Source organism: Zingiber officinale, chromosome 2B (assembly GCF_018446385.1).
Source record: "Zingiber officinale cultivar Zhangliang chromosome 2B, Zo_v1.1, whole genome shotgun sequence".
Taxonomy (NCBI): domain Eukaryota; kingdom Viridiplantae; phylum Streptophyta; class Magnoliopsida; order Zingiberales; family Zingiberaceae; genus Zingiber; species Zingiber officinale.
The window spans coordinates 130,451,551-130,464,326 of NC_055989.1; positions in this window are offsets into that span (position 1 = coordinate 130,451,551).

The window sequence follows — 12,776 nt, forward strand, 5'->3', positions numbered from 1 at the left end:
TATTAAAAAGCTCTCTGCTCCTCTCGATCGCTCGAGAATCCCACGCTTCCTTTCCTTGTTCGATGCCACACCGGAACCTTCCATCTTCCTCCTGATCATGTGCCACTTTCTTCTCCCTGTTCGTCGCCACACCAGCACCCAGTGCCTTCTTCCCTTCGATTGTGATTCATCCCCACATGATCCCTCCCCTCACTTCTCTAGATTAGGGCCTGGTCCGTGTAAATGTGTCGGTCTAGTCATTCTCAAGTCCTAACTGATGGAGAGGAAAACTCAAGCTCATCTTTTTTCCATCCTTAACAACATTTTTGCTTCTAAATTTTATTGACCCTAGTTTTCATTCGTGGCAGCTTTCGATACTCCCCCTATCAGTAGTATTAGTAATGAATAACAACTCAAAAGAATTCTGGCATTTGTTTGGAAAGAAAAGTGGAAGTTATTTGCAGTGGTGCCCAAGGGAGAGGTTGAAGTTGTTATGATCTCAAGACCAGTTTGAGATATATGGACAAGATATGTGCCTTCATGATACCCCTCCTAAATTGGTCCCTTCTGAAGAACTCCAAGAAAATGTTACATCAACTAGTTCTTTAAATCGCATGGTAAAAAAGTAAAATGTTCTTGCTTGCACTAGTTTGAAATTCTTTTGTTACAGTTTATTGTTTTTGCATCCTTACTGATGTATTTACTTGTCTGGAAGTAGGAAAGAAAAGAAAAAAAATAAATGAAATTGTTAATTTTTCTTTACTTAAAAGGAACTAGAGAGGAGAAAGGTACTTAATTTGGTCAATTACTCTGATTCTACCCAAATCAGATGGACATTGTGGGAGTTGAAATTTAAACAGTTAATAAACATAAATAAGTAATTACTATCATTTCTTTCCTTTCAATTTTGTGCAACTAGACAAGAATAATAGAATTGCAGTAATAAGATATCACAATTCACTTCCTTTCTTCTCTTTAACTTGTATTGTTTCATTTTCTCCTATTGTTTTATCCGGTAAGTGTTGCTTGATGAACTAAATAGCCATGTATTTGAATTTGTTAAAGTTTTGAAACAGTTTTCAGTAATTTGTAAAAGCTTTAGATGATCCAATTTTTGCCTATTATATAGGTAACACCGAATGTGCTAGGATTATGCAAAACAATCGTTTGACATGATTCACAGTGGCACACTAGATTTCATAAAATTGTCTCACTTAATTTTGGCTGTTGTTTTGTAGTTGGGAAATGCATGGGATCAATGTGTGCAATCTAGTTCATTTTATAATCCTATGTGTAACACAAAATTGAGAGAAACTTTAAATTATACTGCTAAAGTTACATAATGATCATTTTGTTGTATGATGTGCATATACATCTATTTGTTTTTTGTTTATAAAGAATTGGTGTTCCAGTAAATTATTCTAATCTGAAAAACTTCAAAAGCATGTCATTATATTTCTTTGTTATTCTCTTGGTATCATTGAATGAATGAAACATGAGAAATCATTAACTTCTCTTCTGTATTTTGTCGTCTAGATTATTTCACCAGTTTAGTTGAAGCTTTTTTATCTTCTTGCCAAATTCATTATTTTTCATAAAAGAAGGGACAATAAGAACCACAGGAAGCGTAAATTAGGAGTATAGACAAGACTACTAAGAGAAGAGTAACATTTATATTGATTGATGGACTAGGGGATGTATCTCTTCCTTAGTTAAAGTACATGACTCCTCTTCAAGTGACAAATGCTCCTAACTTGGATGCAATAGCTTCAACTGGTGTTAATGGACTGATGGATCCTGTTGAAGCAGGCTTGGTTTGTGGGAGTGACACTGCACATCTTTCTCTACTAGGCTATGATCCAAGAATATATTACCGGGGATGAGGAGCATTTGAGTCAATGGGTGCTGGATTAGCCATGTCACCCGGAGATATTGCCTTTAAGGTGAGAATCTAATGTCATAGCAATAGCCGATCCGGATCGAAGAGGCAAGTTTTCAAGTTTAACATGCGAGGCATGGAGCCGGAATTAGGGGGTTTTTTAGGGAGGGGGGGGGGGGGGGGAGGGGCGCCGATGCCTGAGCACCTGCATGAGTGATAACGTGTCACTCACTTTTGTGTGGGCCCTACCATGACATGAGCGAGTCGATCCGATTCAGGTCGGATCAATCTCTTGACTCACTACGATCAGTTATATCGATTAATTTGAGCGTATAATAACAATTTTCAAACTAAGAGGGAGCAATGTAAAACAAATATGCCTTATTGGGGGGGGGGGGGGCAAAATGAGACTTTCTATAATTCTGAAGTCACTCGGCCGCACCACACGCACCCCGATTCTTCCTCCGTTATCCAAACCTCCGCTAGGCTGATTTCCTACGACGAGTGGCAACGACTATTTGCGTCGAGCAGCAGCGAGTGAAATCGCCAGTTCTGGGAACCGAGGTACCCCGATCACCATCATTGTCATTTAAAAAAAATCTTCTGTCAATTACACTACTACTTTGGATAGGTGAGCATCTTTCTCCCTCGTACTTATGGACAAGCAACCTAGAATTTTAGTGCACATGATTGATCTAATTGTAATTTCCTACAATTTTTGTTCGTGTGGAAGAACGATATTAATTAAAATTCCTTAACCTTAGAAAATGGCTGAGTGTGGCCGTATGTCTCATTCCGCTGTTACTATAACCTTCGCAATCGCGATCCTCCTCGAGGCACAATCCCACCTCTTCCATGTTATCCATGGTATTAGAAAGCTCTCTGCTCTTCCCGATCGCTCGAGAATCCCGCGCTTCCTTTCTGTGTTCGATGCGACATCAGAACTTTCCATCTTCCTCCTGATCACATACCACTCGCTTCTCCCTGTTCGTCGCCACACCAGCACCCAGAGCCTTCTTCCCTTCGATTGTGATTCATCCCCGCATGATTCCTCCCCTCACTTCTCTAGATTAGGGCCTGATCCGTGTAAGTGTGTCGGTCTAGTCATTCTCAAGTCCTAACTGATGGAGAGGAAAACTCAAGCTCATCTTTTTTTCATCCTTAATGACATTTTTGCTTCTAAATTTTATTGGCCCTAATTTTCATTCATGGTGGCTGAGCACCTACTAGAGTGATGATGTGTTACTTACTTTTGTGTGGGCCCCACCATGACATGAGCGAGTCGATCCGAATTGTGCCGGATCAATCTCTTGACTCACTACGGTCTGTTATATCAATTAAGTTGGGTGTATAATAACAATTTTCAAACTAAGAGGAAGCATTGTAAAACAAATATGTCTTTTGGGAGGAGGGGCAAAATGAGACTTTCTCTAATTCTGAAGCCACTCAGCCGCACCGCATGCACCCGATTCCTAATCTGTTATCGAAACCTACGCTCGGCTGATTTCCTCCGGCGAGCGACGACGACTATTTGCGTCGGGCAGCAGCGAGTGAAACCGCCAGTTCTGGGAACTGAGGAATCCCGAGTACCATCATTGTCACTCGGGAAATTCTTCTGTCATTTACACTACTACTTTGGCTAGGTGAGCATCTTTCTCCCTCGTATTTATGGACAAACAACCTAGAATTTTAGTGCACGTGATTGATCTCATTGTGATTTCCTATAATTTTTTTCGTATGGAAGAACGAGGTTAGTTTAAATTCCTTAACCTAAGAAGATTGGCTGAGAGTGGTCGTATGTCTCATTCCGTTGCTGCTACAACCTTCGCAATCCCGATCCTCCACAAGGCACGATCCCACCTCTTCCGTGTTATCCATGGTATTAAAAAGCTCTCTGGTCCTCCCGATCGCTCGAGAATCCCGCGCTTCCTTTCCCTGTTCGATGCGACGCCGGAACCTTCCATCTTCCTCTTGATCACGTACCACTAACTTCTTAATGTTCGTCGCCACACCAGCACCCAGAGCCTTCTTCCCTTCAATTTTGATTCATCCCCGCATGATCCCTCCTTTCACTTCTCTAGATTAGGGCCTGATCCGTGTAAGTGTGTTGGTCTAGTCATTCTCAAGTCCTAACTGATGGAGAGGAAATCTCAAGCTCACTTGTTTTCCATCCTTAACATCATTTTTGCTTCTAAATTTTATTGGCCCTAGTTTTCATTCGTGGCGGCTGAGCACCTACTAGAGTGATGACGTGTCACTCACTTTTGTGTGGGCCCCACCATGACATGAGCGAGTCGATCCGAGTCAGGTCGGATCAATCTCTTGACTCACTATGGTCAGTTATATCAATTAATTTGGGCGTATAATAATAATTTTCAAACTAAGAGGGAGCATTGTAAAACAAAGATGTCTTTTGGGGGGCAAAATGAGACTTTCTCTAATTCTGAAGCCACTCGACCGCACCGCACACACCCGATTCCTCCTCCGTTATCGAAACCTTCGCTAGGCTGATTTCCTCCGGCGAACAGCGGTGACTATTTGCATCGAGCAACAGCGAGCGAAACTGCCAGTTCTGGGAACTGAGGAACCCCGATCACCATCATTGTCGCTCAGGAAAATCTTCTATCCTTTATGCTACTACTTTGGCTAGGTGAGCATCTTTCTCCCTCGTATTTATGGACAAGCAACCTAGAATTTAGTGCACGTGATTGTTCTCATTGTGATTTTCTATAATTTTGTTCGTGTGAAAGAACAAGGTTAGTTTAAACTCCTTAACCTAAGAAGATTGGCTCAGAGTGGTTGTATGTCTCATTCCACTGCTGCTACAACCTTTGCAATCCCGATCCTCCTAGAGGCACGATCACACCTCTTCCGTGTTATCCATGGTATTAAAAAGCTCTCTGCTCCTCCCGATCGCTCAAGAATCCCGCGCTTCCTTTCCCTGTTCGATGCGACATCAGAACCTTCCATCTTCCTCCTAATCACATACCACTCTCTTCTCCCTGTTCGTCGCCACACCAGCACCCAGAGCCTTCTTCCCTTCGATTGTGATTCATCCCCGTATGATCCCTCCCCTCACTTCTCTAGATTAGGGTCTAATCCGTGTAAGTGTGTTGGTCTAGTCATTCTTAAGTCCTAACTGATGGAGAGGAAATTTCAAGCTCACCTGTTTTCCGTCCTTAACAGCATTTTTGCTTCTAAATTTTATTGGCCCTAGTTTTCATTCGTGGCGGCTGAGCACCTGCTAGAGTGATGACGTGTCACTCACTTTTGTGTTGGCCCCACCATGACATGAGCGAGTCGATCCGAATCGGGTCGGATCAATCTCTTGACCCACTACGGTCAGTTATATCAATTAATTTGGGCGTATAATAATAATTTTCAAACTAAGAGGGAGCATTGTAAAACAAATATGTCTTTTGAGGGTCAAAATGAGACTTTCTCTAATTCTGAAGCCACTCGACCGCACCGCACGCACCCGATTCCTCCTCCATTATCGAAACCTTCGCTAGGCTGATTTCCTCCGGCGAACGGCGGTGACTATTTGCATCGAGCATCAGCGAGCGAAACCGCTAGTTCTGGTACCTGAGGAAGCCCGATCACCATCATTGCCGCTTGGGAAAATCTTCTGTCCTTTACGCTACTACTTTGGCTAGGTGAGCATATTTTTCCCACCTATTTATGGGCAAGCAACCTAGAATTTTAGTGCACGTGATTGATCTCATTGTAGTTTTCTATAATTTTTGTTCGTGTGGAAGAACGAGGTTAGTTTAAATTCCTTAACTTATGAAGATTTGCTGAGTGTGGCGGTATATCTCATTCCGCTGCTGCAACAACATTTGCAATCATGATCCTCCTCGAGGGACGATCCCACCTCTTCCATGTTATCCATGGTATTGAAAAGCTCTCTACTCCTCCCGATCGCTCGAGAATCCCACACTTCTTTTCCCTGTTCGATGCGACACCGGAACCTTCCATCTTCCTCCTGATCACGTACCACTCTTTTCTCCCTGTTCGTCGCCACACCAGCACCAAGAGCCTTCTTCCATTCGATTGTGATTCATCCTCGCATGATCCCTCCCCTCACTTCTCTAGATTAGGGTCTGGTCCGTGTAAGTGTGTCGGTCTAGTCCTTCTCAAGTCCTAACTGATGGAGAGGAAAATTCAAGCTCATCTTTTTTCCATCCTTAACGGTATTTTTTCTTCTAAATTTTATTGGCCCTAGTCTGCATTCGTGGCGGTTGAGCACCTACTAGAGTGATGATGTGTCACTCACTTTGTGTGGGCCCCACCATGACATGAGCGAGTCGATCCGAGTCGGGTCGGATCAATCTCTTGACTCACTATGGTCAGTTACATCAATTAATTTGGGCGTATAATAATAATTTTCAAACTACGAGGGAGCAATGTAAAACAAATATGTATTTTGGGGGGCAAAATGAGACTTTCTCTAATTCTGAAGCCACTTGGCCACACCGCACGCAACCCGATTCCTCCTCCGTTATCGAAACCTCCGTTAGACTGATTTCCTCTGGTGAGCGGATGCGACTATTTGCGTCGAGCAGCAGCGAGCGAAACCGCCAGTTTTGGGAACTAAGGAACCCCGATCACCATCATTATCGCTCAGGAAAATCTTCTATCCTTTACGCTACTACTTTGGCTAGGTGAGCATCTTTCTCTCTCGTATTTATAGACAAGCAACCTAGAATTTTAGTGCACGTGATTGATCTCATTGTGATTTTCTACAATTTTTGTTCGTGTGGAAGAACGAGGTTAGTTTAAATTTCTTAACCTAAGAAGATTGGCTGAGTGTAGCCGTATGTCTCATTCCGCTACTGCTACAACCTTCGCAATTGCGATCCTCTTCGAGGCACGATCCCACCTCTTTCGTGTTATCCATGGTATTAAAAAGCTCTCTGCTCCTCCCAATCGCTCGAGAATCCCACGCTTCCTTTGCCTATTCGATGCGACACTGGAACCTTCCATCTTCCTCCCGATCACGTACCACTCTCTTCTCCTTATTCGTAGGCACACCTGCACCCAAAGCCTTCTTCCCTTCGATTGTGATGCATCCCCGCATGATCCCTCCCCTCACTTCTCTAGATTAGGGTCTGATCAATGTAAGTGTGCCGGTCTAGTCTTTCTCAAGTCATAACTAATGGAGAGGAAAACTCAAGCTCATCTTTTTTCCATCCTTAACGACATTTTTGCTTCTAAATTTTATTGGCCCTAGTTTTCATTCGTGGCGGCTGAGCGCCTGCTAGTGCGTTGACGTGTTACTCACTTTTGTGTGGGCCCCACCATGACATGAGCGAGTCAATCCGAGTCGGGTCAGATAATTCTCTTGACTCACTACGGTTAGTTATATCAATTAATTTGGGTGTATAATAACAATTTTCAAATTAAGAGGGAGCATTGTAAAACAAATATGCCTTTTGCGGGGCAAAATGAGACTTTCTCTAATTATGAAGCCACTCGACAGCACCGCACGCAGCCGATTCCTCCTCCGTTATCGAAACCTTCGCTAGGCTGATTTCCTCCGATGAGCGGCGATGACTATTTGCATCGAGCAGCAGTGATCGAAATCGCCAATTCTGGGAACTGAGGAACCCCGATCACCATCATTGTCGCTCGAGAAAATCTTCTGTCCTTTACGCTACTACTTTGGCTAGGTGAGCATCTTTCTCCCTCGTATTTATGGACAAGCAACCTAGAATTTTAGTGCACGTGATTGATCTTATTGTGATTTCCTACAATTTTTGTTCGTGTGGAAGAACAAGGTCAGTTTAAATCCCTTAACCTAAGAAGATTGGTTGAGTGTGGCCGTATGTCTCATTCCACAACTACTAAAACCTTCGCAATCGCAATCCTTCTCGAGGCACGATCCCACCTCTTCCGTGTTATCGATGGTGTTAGAAAGCTCTCTGCTCCTCCCGATCGCTCGAGAATTCGGCGCTTCCTTTCCCTGTTCGACGCGACACTGGAACCTTCCATCTTCCTCCTGATCACGTACCACTCTCTTCTCCTTGTTTGTAGCCACACCTGCACCCAGAGCCTTCTTCCCTTCGATTGTGATGCATCCCCGCATGATCCCTCCCCTCACTTCTCTAGATTAGGGTCTGATCCATGTAAGTGTGCCGGTCTAGTCTTTCTCAAGTCCTAACTGATGGAGAGGAAAACTAAAGCTCATCTTTTTTCCATCCTTAACGACATTTTTGCTTCTAAATTTTATTGGCCCTAGTTTTCATTCGTGGTGGCTGAGCACCTGCTAGTGTGTTGACATGTTACTCACTTTTGTGTGGGCCCCATCATGACATGAGCGAGTCAATCTGAGTTGGGTCGGATAATTCTCTTGATTCACTACGGTTAGTTATATCAATTAATTTGGGCGTATAATAATAATTTTCAAATTAAGAGGGAGCATTGTAAAAAAAATATGCCTTTTGCGGAACAAAATGAGACTTTCTCTAATTCTGAAGCCACTCATAGCACCGCACGCAGCCGATTCCTCCTCTGTTATCGAAACCTTCGCTAGGCTGATTTCCTCCGATGAGCGGCGATGACTATTTGCATCGAGCAGCAGTGATCGAAATCGCCAGTTCTGGGAACTAAGGAACCCCGATCACCATCATTGTCGCTCGAGAAAATCTTCTATCCTTTACGCTACTACTTTGGCTAGGTGAGCATCTTTCTCCCTCGTATTTATGGAAAAGCAACCTAGAATTTTAGTACACGTGATTGATCTCATTGTGATTTCCTACAATTTTTGTTCGTGTGGAAGAACAATGTTAGTTTAAATCCCTTAACCTAAGAAGATTGGCAGAATGTGGTCGTATGTCTCATTCCGCAACTACTAAAACCTTCGCAATCGCAATCCTTCTCGAGGCACGATCCCACCTCTTCCGTGTTATCCATGGTATTAGAAAGCTCTCTGCTCCTCCCGATCGCTCGATAATCCCGCGCTTCCTTTCCCTGTTCGATGCGACATCAGAACCTTCCATCTTCCTCCTGATCACCTACCACTCTCTTCTCCCTGTTCGTCGCCACACCAGCACCCAGAGCCTTCTTCCCTTCGATTATGATTCATCCCCGCATGATTCCTCCCCTCACTTCTCTAGATTAGGGCATGATCCGTGTAAGTGTGTCAGTCTAATCAATCTCAAGTACTAACTGATGGAGAGGAAAACTCAAGCTCATCTTTTTTCCATCCTTAATGACATTTTTGCTTCTAAATTTTATTGGCCCTAATTTTCATTCATGGTGGCTGAGCACCTGCTAGAGTGATGACGTGTCACTCACTTTTGTGTGGGCCCCACCATGACATGAGCGAGTCGATCCAAATTGTGCCGGATCAATCTCTTGACTCACTACGGTCAGTTATATCAATTAATTTGGGCATATAATAACAATTTTCAAACTAAGAGGAAGCATTGTAAAACAAATATGCCTTTTGGGAGGGGGGGGGGGGGGGGGGGGACAAGATGAGACTTTCTCTACTTCTGAAGCCACTCAGTCGCACTGCATGCACCCAATTCCTTCTCTGTTATCGAAACCTACGCTAGGTTGATTTCCTCCGGCGAGTGACGGTGACTATTTGCGTCGGGCAGCAACGAGTGAAACCGTCAGTTCAGGGAACTGAGGAACCCCGATCACCATCATTGTCGCTCGGGAAAATCTTCTGTCTTTTACGCTACTACTTTGGCTAGGTGAACATCATTCTCCCTCGTATTTATGGACAAGCAACCTAGAATTTTAGTGCACGTGATTGATCTCATTGTGATTTTCTATAATTTTTGTTCGTATGGAAGAACGAGGTTAGTTTAAATTCCTTAACCTAAGAAGATTGGTTGAGTGTGGTCGTATGTCTCATTCCGCTGCTGCTACAACCTTCTCAATCGTGATCCTCGTCAAGGCATGATCCCACCTCTTCCGTGTTATCCATGGTATAAAAAAACTCTCTGCTCCTCCCGATCGCTCGAGAATCCTGCGCTTCCTTTCCTTATTCGATGCGACATCGGAACCTTCCATCTTCCTCCTGATCACATAGCACTCTCTTCTCCTTGTTCGTCGCCACACCAGCACCCAGAGCCTTCTTCCCTTCGATTGTGATTCATCCCCGCATGATTCCTCCCCTCACTTCTTTAGATTAGGGTTTGATCCGTGTAAGTGTGTCGGTCTAGTCTTTCTCAAGTCCTAACTGATGGAGAGGAAAACTCAAGCTCATCTTTTTTCCATCCTTAACAACATTTTTGCTTCTAAATTTTATTGGCCTTAGTTTTCATTCGTGGCAGCTTTCGATACTCCCCTTATCAAGAGTATTAGTAATCAATGGCAACTCAAAAGATTACTGGCATATGTATGGAAAGAAAAGTGGAAGTTATTTGTAGTGGTGCCCGAGGGAGAGGTTGAAGTTGTTATGATCTCAAGACCAGTTTGAGATATATGCACAAGATATGTGCCTTCATGATACCCCTCCCTAATTGGTCCCTTCTGAAGAACTCCAAGAAAATGTTGACATCAACTAGTTCTTTAAATCGCATGGTAAAAAAGCAAAATGTTCTTGCTTGCACTAGTTTGATGTTCTTTTGTTACAGTTTATTGTTTTCGCATCCTTACTGATGTATTTTCTTGTTTGGAAGTGGGAAAGAAAAGAAAAAAAATAAATGAAATTGATAATTTTTCTTTACTTAAAAGGAATTAGAGAGGAGAAAGGTACTTAATTTGGTTAATTGCTCTAATTCTACCCAAATCAGATGGACATTGTGGGAGTTGAAATTTAAACAGCTAATAAACATAAATAAGTAATTACTATCATTTCTTTCCTTTCAATTTTGTGTAACTAGACAAGAATAATGGAATTACAGAAATAAGATATCACAATTCACTTCCTTTCTTCTCTTTAACTTGTATTGTTTCATTTTCTCCTATTGTTTTATCCGGTAAGTGTTGCTTGATGAACTAAATGGCCATGTATTTGAATTTGTTAAAGTTTTGAAACCGTTTTCAGTATTTTGTAAAAGCTTTAGATGATCCAATTTTTGCCTATTATATAGGTAACACCGAATGTGCTAGGATTATGCAAAACAATCGTTTGACATGATTCACAGTGGCACACTAGACTTCCTAAAATTGTCTCACTTAATTTTGGTTGTTGTTTTGTAGTTGGGAAATGCATGGGATCAATGTGTGCAATCTAGTTCATTTTATAATCCTATGTGTAATACAAAATTAAGAGAAACTTCAAATTATAATGCTAAAGTTACATAATGATCCTTTTGTTGAATGATGTGCATATGCATCTATTTGTTTTCTGTTTATAAAGAATTGGTGTTCCAGTAAATTATTCTAATATGAAAAACTTCAAAAGCATGTCATTATATTTCTTTGTTATTCTCTTGGTGTCATTGAATGAAAGAAACATGAGAAATTACTTGCTTCTCTTCTGTATTTTGTCTTCTAGGTCATTTCACCAGTTCAGTTGAAGCTTTTTTTATCTTCTTGTCAAATTCAGTATTTTTCATAAAAGAAGGGACAATAAGAACCTCAGGAAGCATAAAATTAGGAATATGGACAAGACTGCTAAGAGAAGAGTGACATTTATATTGATTGATGGACTAGGGGATGTATCTCTTCCTTAGTTAAAGTACATGACTCCTCTTCAAGTGGCAAATGCTCCTAACTTGGATGCAATAGCTTCAGCTGGTGTTAATGGATTGATGGATCCTGTTGAAGCAGGCTTGGGTTGTGGAAGTGACACTGCACATCTTTTTCCACTAGGCTATGATCCATGAATCTATTACCGGGGATGAGGAACATTTGAGTCAATGGGTGCTGGATTAGCCATGTCACCCGGAGATATTGCCTTTAAGGTGAGAATCTAATGTCATATCAATCCAAGTTACAAAATAATTTTTCACTATTCTGTACATAACCCCAATGAATGAGATTTGATATCACATTTAGCTCTGTGAAGAAACTAGCATGTTATTTCCTATGCTATGCTTAGATAAATATAGCATGTCTCTTGCATGCATCTTTTATAGGCCGGTTGAATCAATAAATTCTGGTTGATTAAAAGATATGTGACGTGTCTTTTTAGATAGTCTGATGCTTATGCTATATGGATCCATGAAGATTGTTAGATTCATTCATAGTTGTGAAAAGCGTGCACTTGGCTGCACCTAGGCGCAAGGCGCAGCCAAGCTCACCATTTGCGCCAGGGTAGTGGCCAATACTTGACTTTTGAGAGGTTAAGGTGTGATTTCCCTCCCTTGTCGATGTGATTTTTTTTAAAGCGCAACCCAAACTTTTAATTACCCTTTAAATTAATTAGGTGTATGCATGCAACACATTTTTCTAGAATGACTCTTCCTTTCCCCTAGAAAATGAACATCAACCTTTAATTATGTTACATACTACACATTTTTCTTGAGTGACTCTTCCTCTCCCCTAGAAAATGAACATCATGCTTTAGTTAGGTTGCGTGCATGTGATTCATTTTTCTTGCATGACTCCTCTCCCTAAAAAATGGACGTCAATCTCCCTTGCAAATTTATTTCTCTCTAGATGACTCTTCAATATTTGAAGTTTATTTTTTTCTTCTATTTGAGGTGTGATTTTGATTATGAAGATAAATTATTGCAATATTTGAATATTAGTGAATTTTATATTTATATTATTGTTTAATAGTTTATTGATTTAATTTTGTTAGTGAAATATGTTGGCCAAAATTTCTTATATATGTTTGAATTGTATAAGATGCAGTCATCAATTCTCCTGATAGGCCACAATTTTACCGCGAGCAATCATATTAATGGCGAGGAACGCATTTTTGCTATGCTACTAATACTTATACTTTCTCTGCAATTCTGCCCAAGCTTGGCTAAGGAAAAGTTACAGGGAGTAAAACAAAAATATG